The sequence below is a fragment of the Ceratosolen solmsi genome, unplaced genomic scaffold, assembly GCF_000503995.2.
Source record: "Ceratosolen solmsi marchali unplaced genomic scaffold, CerSol_1.0 scaffold16, whole genome shotgun sequence".
Classification (NCBI taxonomy): Eukaryota; Metazoa; Arthropoda; class Insecta; order Hymenoptera; family Agaonidae; genus Ceratosolen; species Ceratosolen solmsi.
The window spans coordinates 594,488-610,372 of NW_011948451.1; positions in this window are offsets into that span (position 1 = coordinate 594,488).

Sequence of the window (15,885 nt, forward strand, 5' to 3'; positions counted from 1 at the left end):
GTCTCGATTCCTTTTTATGATTTATTTTGGAAATGAGATGTTTCCTTTCGTCATACATAATGTATGTAATAACGGATGAACTATGACGCTTTTAGCCCTCGATTTTGTATAAATTATTGCTACGTACGAGAAATTTTATAGAATTAATTAGTGCCAAGTTGTGCCAAGTTGTGTCAAGTTGTGTCAAGTTGTGTCAAGTTGTGTCAAGTTGGTTAAACTTATAGAATATCGTCTATATTTGTTGTTATTATCGTGATCTACTATTTTATAATTCAAAATAAAAATAAAAACTTTGTTAAAGCGAATTGGAAGTTTGTTCCCGTATTAGCCGTCATAGTGAATTGAAAAGTAACTTTTTTGAAAGTTGTTTAGTTGCTAAAGCTAAGCAACTTTATATTCCAAAAGAACTATGATGTAACAATCGTACACTTTTGAGTGAAATTTTCGTCGCCGACACGAATAATATATACTTTAATGCTTAAAGTTCGTAAACTTTCTCAACGGTAAAATGTATTTTATATAAAATTTAGTTGTATTATTAATCGCAACATTACATCTCAATATTTCCTTCATAATTTCGGATTATACGATACTGATACTTGTAGTCTTATGAAAATATGTGACATTTTATTGTGATATACCAAGAGATCGAATGCTCGTTTAATTTATTAAAATGATTATGTTGATTTTTGTATATATGTAATGTTAAATAAAATGAAAATTTTATTAACGATGAGTTCTTTTTTCTTCTTTCTTTATCTAAATATACCCATATTCATATCCATTGACTTACACGATTATATATATATATATATATATATATATATATATATATATTGAATTAAAATAGTAATTTTATTATTATTAATTTATTAAAATGATAACGACAACAGTTCATTCATATAATTTAATAATATTTCAAAATCGAGTTGGAAATATTATTGCAGCGACGCTTAAAATAAAGGAATATTAACGGCTCTATTTACTATAAAATTTGAAATTGTTTTTAATTAAAGAAACAACTTGCCATCCAATTCCAATTATTACGCTAAAGTTTAATGCGATCAACGATTTTATTACATTTTATTAGATTTCGTCAATTATTTATCTTTGGGTCTTGATACGATACGTATGAGTGCATTGCCGTATAAAGGAAGCCGCGTGAAGCGCTCGCATTGTTCGGTATTATCAAAAAGTCTTTTGATTTTTGACGATAAGTAATTCCTTACGCATAATGCTAAAATAGGTTTTAAGCTACCGTATAATAGCGGCTTTCCACCTTCCACCACCCCCTTCCCCCCCCACCCCCCCCCCTCCCTTCCCCACCTTCCACCTTCCACCACCCTCCCCACCCCAACTTCCCCACCTTCCCCACCTTCCCCACCAATTCCCGTCAAACGCCGCCGTCCCTATCACCGCCGTCTTCATCATCCCACAAAACTCCCTCCACGTTCATTCATTCGCAAACGACTTTGCATTCATTATGCTCGCCAGTAGTATTATCTCACTTGTGGCGTATGCGCGTCGGCAGTTTATCAATAAAAATTAATTATTGCTAGTTTCAGCTAATAATGGGCCTCCCTTACACGCGGCCTCTCCTCCTCTCCTCTCCTCTCCCCCTCCCCCCACCCCCCTCTCCCCTACCCCCAACTCACCAAAGCTACCGAGCTTACGCGAACAACATGCGCCGCGGCAGACGCTCGCAAGCCGTATTTCGAGGGTTACGTGGCCGTCTGGTATTCGTCGGCTGTTGCTGTGCACCGTCCAACAGCAGTGCACAACGACGACGACGTTACATATTTTCCGGGGGCTGGCTTTTCGACGCCGCTTATCCGTGAAAGCTCGGAGGTTCACTTTTTGAGGCACGCCGTGGCTCGGCATGTCGACGGTTTTCACGATGTCCAATGCCATTAATCGAATGCCAGCGGCGCTTAGATTCTCGGAATTTATCGTCCCCGATGTCCCGGGCATTATGAACAATGCCCGAAGTAAGGTACGTCGCGACGAATTGTGAATGTCGATTACAAGGAGTCTTGTATCAAGCCATTGCATAATAGATTTGCGGTCATTCTCGTGGGCAAAGTACCTGCCCATAAGATAGCGCAGGCCGTACTTGATAACTTTCACTATACTTGATTACGTGCACGAGATACAAAATAGTAGATAAAAATAATTCACTATTTAATAATACTTAATTGTTCCGAACAACATTAGTAACTAACCCTTGTGATGTATTATCCCTTAGTGAAGATATTTATTTGATTGTATATTGGAATATATGTCGAAAAGTTCCTAATGAGCTAACAAAATTAAGGTAGGATAAAGTGCGCGATGAATGTAGAGGGGAAGGATGTAGAGGAAAGTAATAGAAGAAAGTAAGCGTGGAAAATATCATTTGCGATTAATTTCTTACAATATCATTTATCAATATCTCAATTTTCAACATCTACGATGATATTATGCGGTAAAGATTGATTAAAGACGATGTAGATGATTACAAATTTTAAATTTGGTTTAATTCGCATACTTACGTTTATGTTAAGCAATTTTTATTTTACGCTTCAAATACATTTATTTTTATTATATTCAAACGCTTTTTCAAACAATAATCAATGTTAGAAGTTAATTTTTTTTTATTTACATAATACAAATATTATAATGAATTTGTAAAAATTGACTAATTATTTATTCTTTATTTATTGTTTTTCATATACTATTGTCGAATCTAATAATTGAACTGTAAATTATCAATGTAGATAATTATCAATCGCAATCTTATTATTAAATTGACACATAATTAAATATAGAACGATTGTTGACATTATTGAAGGACTGAAAAGCACTTTAATATTTACAAATTTTTTTATCAATGTACATTGTATTTATTTCATGTTTTATTTCGTGAAGTGAATAATCTGACCAATATTTAGTTAAATTGAAACTATAATGTAGGTATAGTAGTGTATTATTTTCTTTTTCGTGTCCAAGATAAAGGTAACTTTTATGTAAATTAAACATCACATACACTTTTCGTAAGATATTATACTATTGATACTACATTTATGTTATAAAGTAAAACAATAATAAAAATATTTCAACTTTTAAATCTTTATATTTCACGTATATTGTAAAATATTTTGTGCATTAAAATGTAATTAAAATTATAATTATGTAAACAACAACAACAACGACGATGACGACGACGATGACGACGACGACGGCAAATATAAAAAAATCGAACAATGACAAATAGTATTGGAAATTGAATCAATATCAGAACAATCACATATAATGTATAATATAAAAATATTGATAGGAATGAATTCCTTCGTATTTCGAAACAAGCAATCTAACAATTGCTTATAAAATCAATTTTTTTCTTATTTCCAACAATATTTAGATTCATACGTGCAAAAACATTTGGCAATAAAAACAATATTAAAATGCAATACGAATATTTTATAAAGTGAAAAAGAATTCGAGAAACAATTTTTTTGCATAACTTTGCTCCGCCTATATAAACAATAACGACTTGATATATATGCGAAACCATTCATCCCAAGTGCATGCATCTAAAAGTTATTAAAAAATATATTTTGTCCTTTTTCATACAATATGTGGTGAAGAAACATAGCACTTTGCACCTGACTTATTAGAAAGAACAAAATATTTATAACAAAAAATCAAATATTTTATTTATTTTTCCTTAGAGTGTAAGCTCATTGTGTAAAAATACATTTTTAAAAAGTAATATTATTGAAATTTAGTTTGTACAAATTTTTAAACATAAATCGATAAGTTTTTACTAAGAAACGAGATAATAATTTTGATTATTATCAAATAACGTAAAATTTATTATATTTTCCATGTATGAAAAACATGAGATAGTTAAACTATTCAATTCTTTTAAACGATCAATAACATTGTTTACGTTTTTAAGAAGTAATTCTTTAATATTTCAATAATTTGCTTCAATTAAAACGTTAAAGTGCTTTTAAAATTATATAAAAAGAACTTCTTGAAAAATTCTCCGCTTAAGTCGGTTGGACTTTTTGCATGTAATTTGAAAGAATTTAGTTGGGCAAAAAACTTTTTAAAACAATTATTCTAATATATTTAGAATTAATATTGAGAAAATGTTGTTAAATAGGCGTTCATCATTCTAAATGACATTGTATTTTGCGAAAATTAAATTTAGAAACCCAAAAGCCTTCTTATTTCCTAATCGTAAGATTGAATATTTCGAATTAATGTTAATATATTTACGTGGAAATTGATTTAAAAATCTATGGAAACGATGGTGGAATGAAGTTTTCTTTTTCTTTTTTTGCTGTTGTCCGAGCTATATTTTTATTAGTCGTCGGTGAGAGAACTGAGGCAACCTCATTGAATAAGAGATATACGAAATACTTACTTATTGTAATATATAATACGCGCGTAACTTTTAAAACTAATTTTCAACATATTTTTTAGATGACTAATCTTGGATCGAGATGATCCACGCACATCTACACAGACGCGCGCTTGTGATGCATGAGCATAGAATATTAAGTTAACGTTCACAAAATCTCTGGTCAGTCGTTTAATAAACGCTTGGATTTTCACAGCTTTGGCTGGGATTATATTTATGTCCGACAGCTGAAAAGAGTAACAAGATCAAGTATTAAATAAATATATTTATAGCCTTGTGGTTGAGTATAATTTGAGTGGAGAATAATTCTTTATTGACAAAGGAAATAAAATATAATTTATGTTAATTTTTTTTTTTTTTTTTTTTTTTTTATAAACATGAATTCTTATTTATTTATTTAATTAATTAAAAATTAATGCGTTGATTTAGTTCTCAGTCATTTTGTCTCTTAATATGCTCTATTATTTGATAATTTTTTACATTAAAAATGTATGTCAATACATACGAGCTTTATTGGACATAAAAGTAGTAACTTTTAAATCTCTAACGCATATAGAAAAGAGCATGTAGAAAAATAATTATTTGTAAACAATATTTTGCGTTGAATAGTTACAGTGTTAAATATTGCATTTTAATCACCACGCAATTTTAGTTTTAATAAACAAATTTTTACTTCTATCATCATGCTATGAATTTTTGTTGTAATTGACCTGTCTCTTTGTTAAAATTAATATTATTAGATAAATAAATCCGCCTACCATGTATTAATTTTATTTTCATAAATAACTAATTGTAGTAATTGCAAATTGAATTTCAATATAATAAAAGTTAATTAATGTGTCAGTGGAGTTAAAATTATTTATGCTATTTATAGCAGCAAATGACAGAAACTGTTTTCAAGTAAACGATTTTATTCTGATGTTAATGTTGAGAAAAAAATCTTATATAAGGATGGCAAGATATTATATATCATGTCATCTAATTAATGAAATTAATATTAATTTTCGGTTTTTGTTAATTTGGATAATTGGTTAAATTATTAATAATTAAATTGCTCTGCCCAACAATATTAAATTAATTTTTACTTTCAATCCCATTATAAATTCTTAATGAAAGCAAAAGTATCACATTAGATTGCATTCAAAGGAGTAAAAAAAAATATATATATATAAAAAAAAAAATGAATATTCATTTCAAAAGTGGAAAAAGCATGATAAAATATATATCATTATCTTATATCATTTGCATCAAAATTCTGCAAAATGAACGTAATTTTGATAATAATAATTACTAGGTGCGCATTATTTTATTAGCTTTTCATTGGCGTGTAATTTTTACTTATTCTATCGCAATTAATTATAACAATGTTAAATGGCCAACCTTTTATTAAATAATATGTAATGTATGAGGGTAAATTTGAAATTTCTTCAAGATAAGAACGTATGCTAAATGATTCGAAATAGGTATAGAGAGGAAATAAATATGTATGAGTTTAAGTATATACGACAATGAAAATGAACCCTTGAATTTTGAGATAATAAAAGGAAGTCTGCCAATATTTTATCGATAGGAGTCATAAATAATTGCTCGCAAAATACTCTATGTTTGTCAGAATTATGAGAAGCAAGTAAGAAAAGTGCGTAAAAGGCATAATTTCTTATCTATCTTCATTTGTCATTCTTTTTACTCGTTTTTTTTTTTTTTTTTTTTTTTTTTTTTTTTTTTATTTTTTTTTTTTTTTTTTAATTGGTAAACTGTTTGGTTAAGGTTTCGAAATGTAATTTCATTAAAAAAATTATAAGACTCTGTTTGATTGGACGTATATTTAATTTATATTTTTAGTTAATTATTAGCGTAATGTTTATCATTTTGTTATGCAGACAATTTTCAATTAATGCTGCATAAAAATTTTGCCATATTTAGGATATAAAGACGAACAATGGTGTTCCACCAAGTTTTTGTGAAAAACTCTTAAACTAATTTATTATTTTAAAGTACGCTTCGTTATTTTTATATAATAATAAAGAAAATTTAAAGTTTTTCATATAATGTAGCATGAGCAAATCTAATTTTCGTTATTAATCTGCGAAATGTGATTAGAAAAATTTTAATCTTTTTTACATTTTAATAATACTTTATTAATAATTTAATAAATTCATATATATATATATATATAAATTCATATATATATATATATATATATATATGTTTAATGTTTATATATAAAAATATATATTTTATCATTGAATTAAGTGTTAAGAAGCTACTAATGAATTGTAATCGAGTCTTTTAATTTCTGTTGTTAAAATGTATTATTACGTTACAATAATAATATAAGTGAGCATTTTAAGAATAATATATATGCATATATATATATATATATATATATATATATATATATATATATATAAAGTACACGATTTGATTTTTATTTTTTTTTTGCCCATAAAAAGTCATAAAAAACAAGTTTTTTCTTTTTATGTTGAAACGTGAGATGCAATGGTCTCGTTGGTTTTTTAAATTTTGAAAATCCTAAATGTAACATGAAGGTAAATGGCATTTATGAAATGCCTTTTGACCCATACAGGGTATCAAATTCTAATATGATTATAACGTTGCAATAAATGCATTATCGTTATATGTTCGTAATCAGAAATTGAATAATATGAAATTGAATTCGTCCAGAATCCTCTTTTTTGTCAGCCGTAGCTCCATTGGCTACATCGGGGTGTTGGTCGAATCCATTTGTTTTCTGTCCTCCAAACGCTTTCTAATTAATCTTCCTTATTTTACATGACATTTGCTTATTTGCCTAAAATGATAAGCTAAGTATGAATGTTGCATAATAATATCATGGGAGGAGTAACGACAAGCAGTTGGGAATTGCATCACGAACACCTCTTTCGTTAATAAATAAGCCCGGCTTCGATCGATCGCCATTTACGTTGAACAAGGGCTACCATCACCAATACCCATTACGTTTGGCAACGAGACAAGATATGTAAGCTCGACAAAAACACGCGTCTCTACTTATGGTTAGATATGCGGCTTATATGCTATATTAATAGGCGAAATGCTTGTACATTTTCCGGGAAATTATACTTTGATATAATTCTTGTTTAGGCCAAGGATAGTTAGAAATTGTAAATAAAATAGGCACTTATCATTCTATTCTATTCGCCGATTAAATGTTTTGGATAAAATTTTTTGTTTACATTATGAGGATATGCCATCCAAGACTCAAATTACTTTTTAACTTCGAATAATACACGTTAAAGTTATGAATTATTTATTTTTTTTTTTTTACAATTTTAACGATTCGAGGATATACATTATTATTAGGTAATTTCATAATGATTAACAATTGACCATTTAGAAACGAAACAATGTTTCATCTAAAATCACAATTTATTTACATTATTTACTTAAAATGCAAGTTTCAGATTTTTTTATTTATTTATTTTTTTTTTAATACAGCATTCAGTCCTTGGCATTTGGATTGTGTCGTAAGAATGAATCGTAATTTAAAATGATGAAAATAGAAAATTTGTTGACGTTGAAAGTGCTTAAAAATTTATATTATTGAATCAATATTGTCCTGGAAATACAAATTGTCGAATAATTTATTTACGCAAATGTACTAGAAAAAGAAATGTTTAATCAATGTTTCAAAAGCTCATCAAGTATTAAACATATGCATAAAGAGGTGGTATTATTATCAAATTATTAAGTATCTACCGTGATGCACTTGAATTTAAATTATCATAACAATCAGCTTCACTTGGCATCGATTGTTTCAACGGCTTAATTAAAGTCGACGTAAGTAATTTATAAAAAGAAAAATTTAAATACAAATTTATCACAATTTTATGTGCTTTTAATGCCCGGGGATATGTGCATTTACGTATGCACGCAAACAAACGCAAAGGCCGTATTACGATAAAGGTAAAGTAAATAGAATTTTAGTATATTTATAATCTTACTCTTTTAGTATGTCGCTTTATATATATATATATATATATATATACATGGGAGAATATAATCAAAGGGGATAATATATGAATATAAAAAAGGCATATGCGCCATTTTGTTATGGACCGGCTTTACGTTACGAAGAGTATAAAAGATTTATCCTTATAAACTAACTGCCATCTTTCCTTGTTACTTGCGGCAGATATAATACATTTTCTAATGTTATAGCTGCCCGATGCTTGTCCATTTACTATTTTATTGCGCGTGTGTATGCTATGCCTCTTCCGCGTATACATCTGGAACACTGCATACACGAGCACACACCAACACATTATAGAAAATAATCCGTAGGCGTTCTATATTTACACAAAAAAAAAAAAAAAAAAAAAAAAAAAAACTACAACAACAAAAATTTATTTTATTCACAATATTACAATGTGCTGTCCTTTTCTCGATCCTTTTTTCGATGCAGTCTTTTAAGACTCGCGTTATTCTACTTTTGTTATTTAGCTTTATGAAATTGGTTTCGACAAAGGGACGACTGACGCTACAGTATTCTCCTTGTATCACATACCTCGGTTATCTAAGATTGCATTTTTGCTTTTCGGCGATGAGCGATAACATCTAGTAGGTAATAACCAAAAGTTGCTTAAAATTAAAAACAAACAATTATCAAAGAGCCAAATTCTGTCTATATTGAATAAAAAAAAATAAAAAATTGGGAAAAAAGAAGAGATTATTATATTAAATATTAATTATCTTTCATTATTTATTGTTATTTAATTATTTATTATATAACATTTAAAAAAAAAAAAAAATAAAAAAAAAAAAGCAAAAATTCCCTTTAAAATCATTATCGATTAATACCGTTGATACATTAAACAATAACATACCTTTGTATTTTATTGAATTTTTATTTAATAACAATGAAATATTTCAAATTTACTTGGCTTTACATGTATGGTTTATACGTACAGGCACAATCACCTCTTAGTAATTTATACATTTGATTTCTGCTAATTAGATCAAGTTATGTATTTGTATTATTTATTTTTATGAGTCTAAAAATAATTTGCTCTATAGGGTTGCAAATATAGCGTCCGAGTAATGTCGAACGGAGTCAATAGGAGTGCGTCGTCGACTAAACCATCGCGTACATTCCCTACATCCTATCTATAAGTGTTATATTGTAAATGTTTCCCGCAAGTGGCAAGAAAAAGAATTATTCGACGATAAAATACGTCGAATAATCTCTCGGCCTCTTCTAACTTATAAGACAGATTCGGTCAATAACGTGCTTACCAACGAAACTAAAAATCCTATAATCAGGACCTTACGCTCGCATTTGTATATTATATCTCACTTTCCCACTTTCCCACTTACTCTATCCTCCTGCACATATTATGCCCCATAATAATGCATAATAAAGATTAACAATGTTTTAAAAGATGAAAATACGAAATAATGCGTAAAAAGGTACGTGACTTTACTGGAAAGAAAATCAAAATCTCTAAAGCCTTTAGCGTTTCAAGTACAACAACATACACACGACACAAAAGTGAAAAGAAATTTTTAAAAATTTTATATTATTTTAACGATATTTTAACGATATTTTGTCATTGATTATCCGTAATTAATTAAATCGATAAATTTACAACCTAAGCCCATTAATAATATTAAAAATATTAAATTAATATAATGACCATTTTTTCAATCTATTTATTAAATTATTATTAATATTTATTTTTTAATATATATAAATTTTTATATTAAATAATACTCGTTGAGTTGATTAAATGTGTAAATATTATTTTATTTTTGGTTAAATAAATTTTATTTGTACATTGATGATCATGTCGGCGGTATCGTTTCATTTATTATTTTTAGTTGATTTACTTTCGTTAAATCAAGTTTATAATACAGCAAGTACTTTTTTAGAATTCAAATGTTACGTATACAATTACGAAAAACTTCATAAAATGAATATAAACGAGAATCCAGATATTTTACATATTATTATTATTATTATTATTATTATTTAAAAAAAAATTTTTTTACGTACTTTAAATAATAATTTATATTCTCATTATTATTGAAAATATAAATATCAAATGATAATTAAGAGAAATTTGATCGAAACGTTTTATGTTTGAAATAACAACAATGGGCGAATGAAAAATTTGCTGAAAAATATAAATATCAGTATTTATTGATAAAAAGACTTAAGGCTCTGATATATTCATAAAAAATACAATATATAGGAGAAATGATTTTATACTTTCTGACAATATTTCTGACAATAACAATTGCTAAAATAAAATATTTAATATTAAAAAAAGTATCAATAAAATAGAAATAGCAATTGAATAGAATTACTATTTAGTTTAGTATGGTTTGTCACGCTAATTACAAAATATTTTCATATTATTTATAATTTAGATATTAATATCTCTATTACTATTCTTAATTTTACAATTATTTCTTGAACGCTTACATTGATACTTAGAAATTTTTCGAAATTTAATATTCTCCATTCAATTTAATATACGTTCGAGTATCCTTGTTTGATAATTGTCAAGCCATTGAATTAATTTTTAATCATTAATAATTAAAGCTATAAGTTATGTAACATTATTCTCCTTCAAATGTAATTAATAATAGAATAGTCGAGAGATAATAAATGATTTTTTGTTCGAAGCCTAAGAAGTCAAATAAATTTACAAAGCAAATTTTCAAACTAGAAAGCTAAAACAATTGTCATTACTTTATTCGTTTAGATTGTATCAAAAATGTAACATTTCATAATTACGTGCCTTTTTATATTTTTAATTTGTTATTAATTAATATTGATCATTTTTAATTTGTCATTAATTAATTATGCTCTTAGTAAAATTAATTATTTCTCCATCGAGAGATTTAATGTATTTTAAAAATATTTCTATTTATGTTTAAAATTACTTTTTTGTTTCATTTTTATTTCAAACGATATTATCTTCTGTTTTTTTTTTTTTTTTTTTTTTTTTTTTTTTTTTATATAAATTGATTAGATTAACTAATAATAAAAACGATCTATCTATACAAATTCGTTATGAATAATCCATATTAAATTTATTTATTCCTTATTACTTTGTTATTTGTTACATTGATTATTATTTACCAGTGTATGTATGATTTATATTTTTTTTAGATATTTTTTTGTTATACGATAAAATATGTATAAAAAATTATAATGAATTGCCAATAAATTTATTTTTTATATTGCGAATCACTGTGGTTTCTTTTGAAATAATGCCGTAACTTTTATATGCGTGCACTAAACTCAAATCATAGTACAGTAACTTAGCAATAAGGAAGGTATTTCCTTGTTATCGTGATTATTTCAGGTTGAACGTTAGAGAGAGAGAGAGAGAGAGAGAGAGAGAGAGAGAGAGAGACTTGTTGGGCGTATGTGCGTTTGTCGGTGGGGTGGGGTGGGATGGGGGAATTATGATCCGTTTTATAAGGAATGGAGAGAGCGAGGGTCGCTTCCCTTAGTGACAAAAGGTAGTCGTCGGTAAGTGCAATTCACGATTAAAATGACTGTACTATTTGTTATAATTATTATTATTACCGTCGATTAAATATGTATTCTATTTTGGTTTCTCTGTTCTTTCACCCGTTACCATGACATACTTTATTTCACATTAAAGCAATTATAATTATTACTTAAGAACTTCTTGCAATTGCTATTATTTATCTCAAGATGAAACATTCGAAATTTGTTGTTATACCATTAATATATAAAATAAATATAATAATTTATTATGAAATTTCAAAAATTCAGTTACTATTTATTATTTAATTATAATTTATTGCTTATTACTAATTTCTTATTTCAATATCATTGCATAACAATATGATTGATTCCTTATACTTGCCGATCATTTGAAGAATTACGTAAACGACCTTTGTTAAGATCAGTGTTTATCAATTTAGTGTTTATCACATGTTCCACTAATTTTAACTCTTTAATGTACATTAGAATTAATTTCCATTCGTAATATAAATTGTTTATTCATCTTCCATACCATACCATCGTGCTTCCATCATTGTCACGAGCTGTTAATTATTGCCTATCAACACTCTGTATTGCACTTGCAATTTTATTTTAATATTCTTTACTATGCCATTTCTTCCATAGGTTGTGCATTCGTTTATAATATCGGTTTTACGCTCGACGTAGCTTGTCATCATCTGCTTCTGTGGCTTTCGAGACTTACGCGATACTTCTATTACTACTACACATTACCCTCGGCGCGTTCAGCTGTGCGTGTGCCTGTGTGTATCATTTGGCTTGCGATCCAACTGTGAACTGTTTCTTATTTAGTGTCTTTTTTCTTTCTTTCTTTCTTCTTCTGCTTTTATTTTCTCTCGTTTTTTTTCCTTTATTCTTTTTTTTTTTTTTTTTTTTTTTTTTTTTTTTTTTTTTTTTTTCTATCAACGTATACGAGAGACTCTTATAAGATCTTTCTTTCCGATTCATAATACGATTATTTCATACCCCTTTAATTCCTAATGTTGTTAATGTTACTTTAAACAATCGTCATTAATGCTAAATAACTATTTTATGCATTACTATTTCTCTCATCAATGCTCGTTTAATTAATAATTACAATCATGATGTATCGTTATCGCTATTTTTATCCTTCATATTATTGCATAATAATAATAATAATTATTATTATTATTATATTTTAAATAGTTATCTTATTTTTTTTATTCCTACTTTGCCGAATATGAATGATCATAAATGATACACAATTAAACAATAATTATTTTATTTTATTGAAATAATAATGTTAGTGCCTTAAGACATTATACGCAATATTCTCATAAGTGCGATTATTTTTTAATTTTAAAGTTTTTTTTTTTATATTTTGTTGGTATGTTAGCCAATTATATTGATTTTATTTCTTAATAGCATTTTATTATCTTTTTTTAAAAAAAAAAAAAGTATTACGATTTAAACTTTTATCGCTTTATACCTTTCATGTCGAAGCATCACCAACTTACTACTAAAATACTATCTATAAGAAGTTTTAGTGGTAATAAAATTTTTTTTTTTTTTTTTTTTTTTTTTTTTTTTTTTATAAAAAATGTTAATTTTATTACTACTGATAATGTTATAGAGAAATATTTAAGTTCACGTATTTGGAAAGGGTAATTTATCGAAAAGCTCATTGTTTGCCTTCGAAATATTAAACTTTTATATTAGTTCTTGACAGAGTTTATCGTCAATTTATTCTATTTTTCAGTTACTACTGCTTTTAACTTTTTTTAAATCGCATACAATATTCCCAAATCTGCATATCCCCTAGTAATGTATTTAAAAAGTTACTCTACGATATTATCAAATCTTATAAAGCAATGTGTACGAACTTTTTTTTTTCACTCGCTAGTATGATTCATATAATTTACCAAATTACCAGACAAAAATGGACGAGTTTTTCATTATTCTTGCATAAAATATGATTTAGCTGTCTGTTTTCTTATTAAATGTTGGAATTACATCGAGTGGCTTATCTAAATTTACTTGATAGTAATGTGCCTTACAATCTCCATTATGCGTATGACTAATTTTCTTCTGTTATAACTGACGCGACTCTGCCTTTATGGTCATTTCATTTGAATTATGCTACCTTCTCTTGACTTTTGTTAATTATTATGATGCTTCTTCCTCTTTAAGCATGACTCAATTATGAATTATGTCATATTTCGACTATTTTCATTAATGTTAGCCGTATATAGCGTAACTATTGGTTGCCATTTATAATTTCCATTTCCATAACTTTTTGACCATCTGAAGTTTTGTTCTAAAATAGAGGATAATTAGCGTTTACTTGCCATTACCAATATTAATAGAACGACTTAAGTTTATAAATAGTAATTACTATTGTGTCGTGGGGTTTTCTTAATTTCATTTATTGTATTGCTGTGTGCTGGCTTTTCTAATAAAAGTACCAAGAGAGGAAAACATATTAATAAGTTTTTTGATCTACGACGCAACAGATTTGATATATCGAAATATGTTACATATTGCGGACTTAAATCACTATATTGAGAATGGGAATGTCTTTCCTCATAGACAAAATTCGAGAAATAAAAGTAATCGATGAATGCTTATTAAAATATGTTTATTTTCGTGTTGAAACAGAAAAATTTGGCAACATAAAACAATTAATGGAAAAAGAAAATGAGAAAAAAATTGGAAAGAAGAATGGCTGATGACGGTAGAGGGATAGGAGAGAGAGAGAGAGAGAGAGAGAGAGAGAAAGAATAGGGCTAACAAAGGAATAGACTCACGCCGGATTAAATTACATGTGTCGATTGTCTTTGTTGGCCGATTTGCCTTATTTGCTGGAGATTTGGAATTTCAAGTATCACCGTCCTGTTCTTCTCTAAATAATTAAATCCATCGATTAATAGTCCTTTGTTTTATTGTTATTGATTCCAGTTAATTGGTGAAAATTTCTACTTCCTTATCTTTGATTCATTCTTTGCTCATCTTACTTATTTCAGATGGTACATTAGGCCCATTGTATTATATTATTAAATTTTATTTTTTGCTTTGTTTTAGGGGCCGATTCAACGAAGCCAAATAATTCATAAGACAGTCGATATATTTATTATTTTTGTACAAACGATCCCCGTTTGTACGTTTTCTTACTGTTTGCGAAAACTTTTATTAAAACTATTGATGGCATACCTCATACGTATATATAATATATTATATAAATTTATATTAATTATATTATATATATATATATATATGTATAAAAAATAAGACATTTTGAGTATTAGTATATTTATAATTTAGCTTAATAATATAATAAGCATTTGTTCAATTGGAATTTAAAACAATTTATTCTCCCGTTTTAAATATGTGTAGCTACCTACATGCATATAATAAATTTTATAAAGATAGAATCAGTTAGGCAGTTAAAATTTTTATTGCGTTTTTCCAATTTATTGCTTTCTATTAATTTTTAATGGCTTTATATATTATTTAAATCAATTATGACATAATTGTCATAAAATATATTTTGTAAACCAATATATTAATATTTAATGTATTATAAATTACTTTATAATGCTACTTAATGTTTCATACAATATCATATAAAATAGATAAAAATAAATAATTTAGATTTTATATAAAATGATTATTTACTTGATTTTAACATTGAATTTTAACGAAAGTTGCCTATAAATATAAATTTCATATAAAATATAATTAGTTTTATATAAAATTATATTATTATTTAAAATTATAGATTAATGAAAATTTTGATGATATAGATTTAAGAATAAATAAGTTGCAGGCAACCTTTAAATATTAATATTTCATAAAAAAGTATCTCTATAAATATATTTAAAACTCATTCATCTTCAAGTTATCTTTAAAAAGAAAAGCTAAACTTTATAACTAACAAATAATTTTTTTTATCAGAGTCGCATTTTAC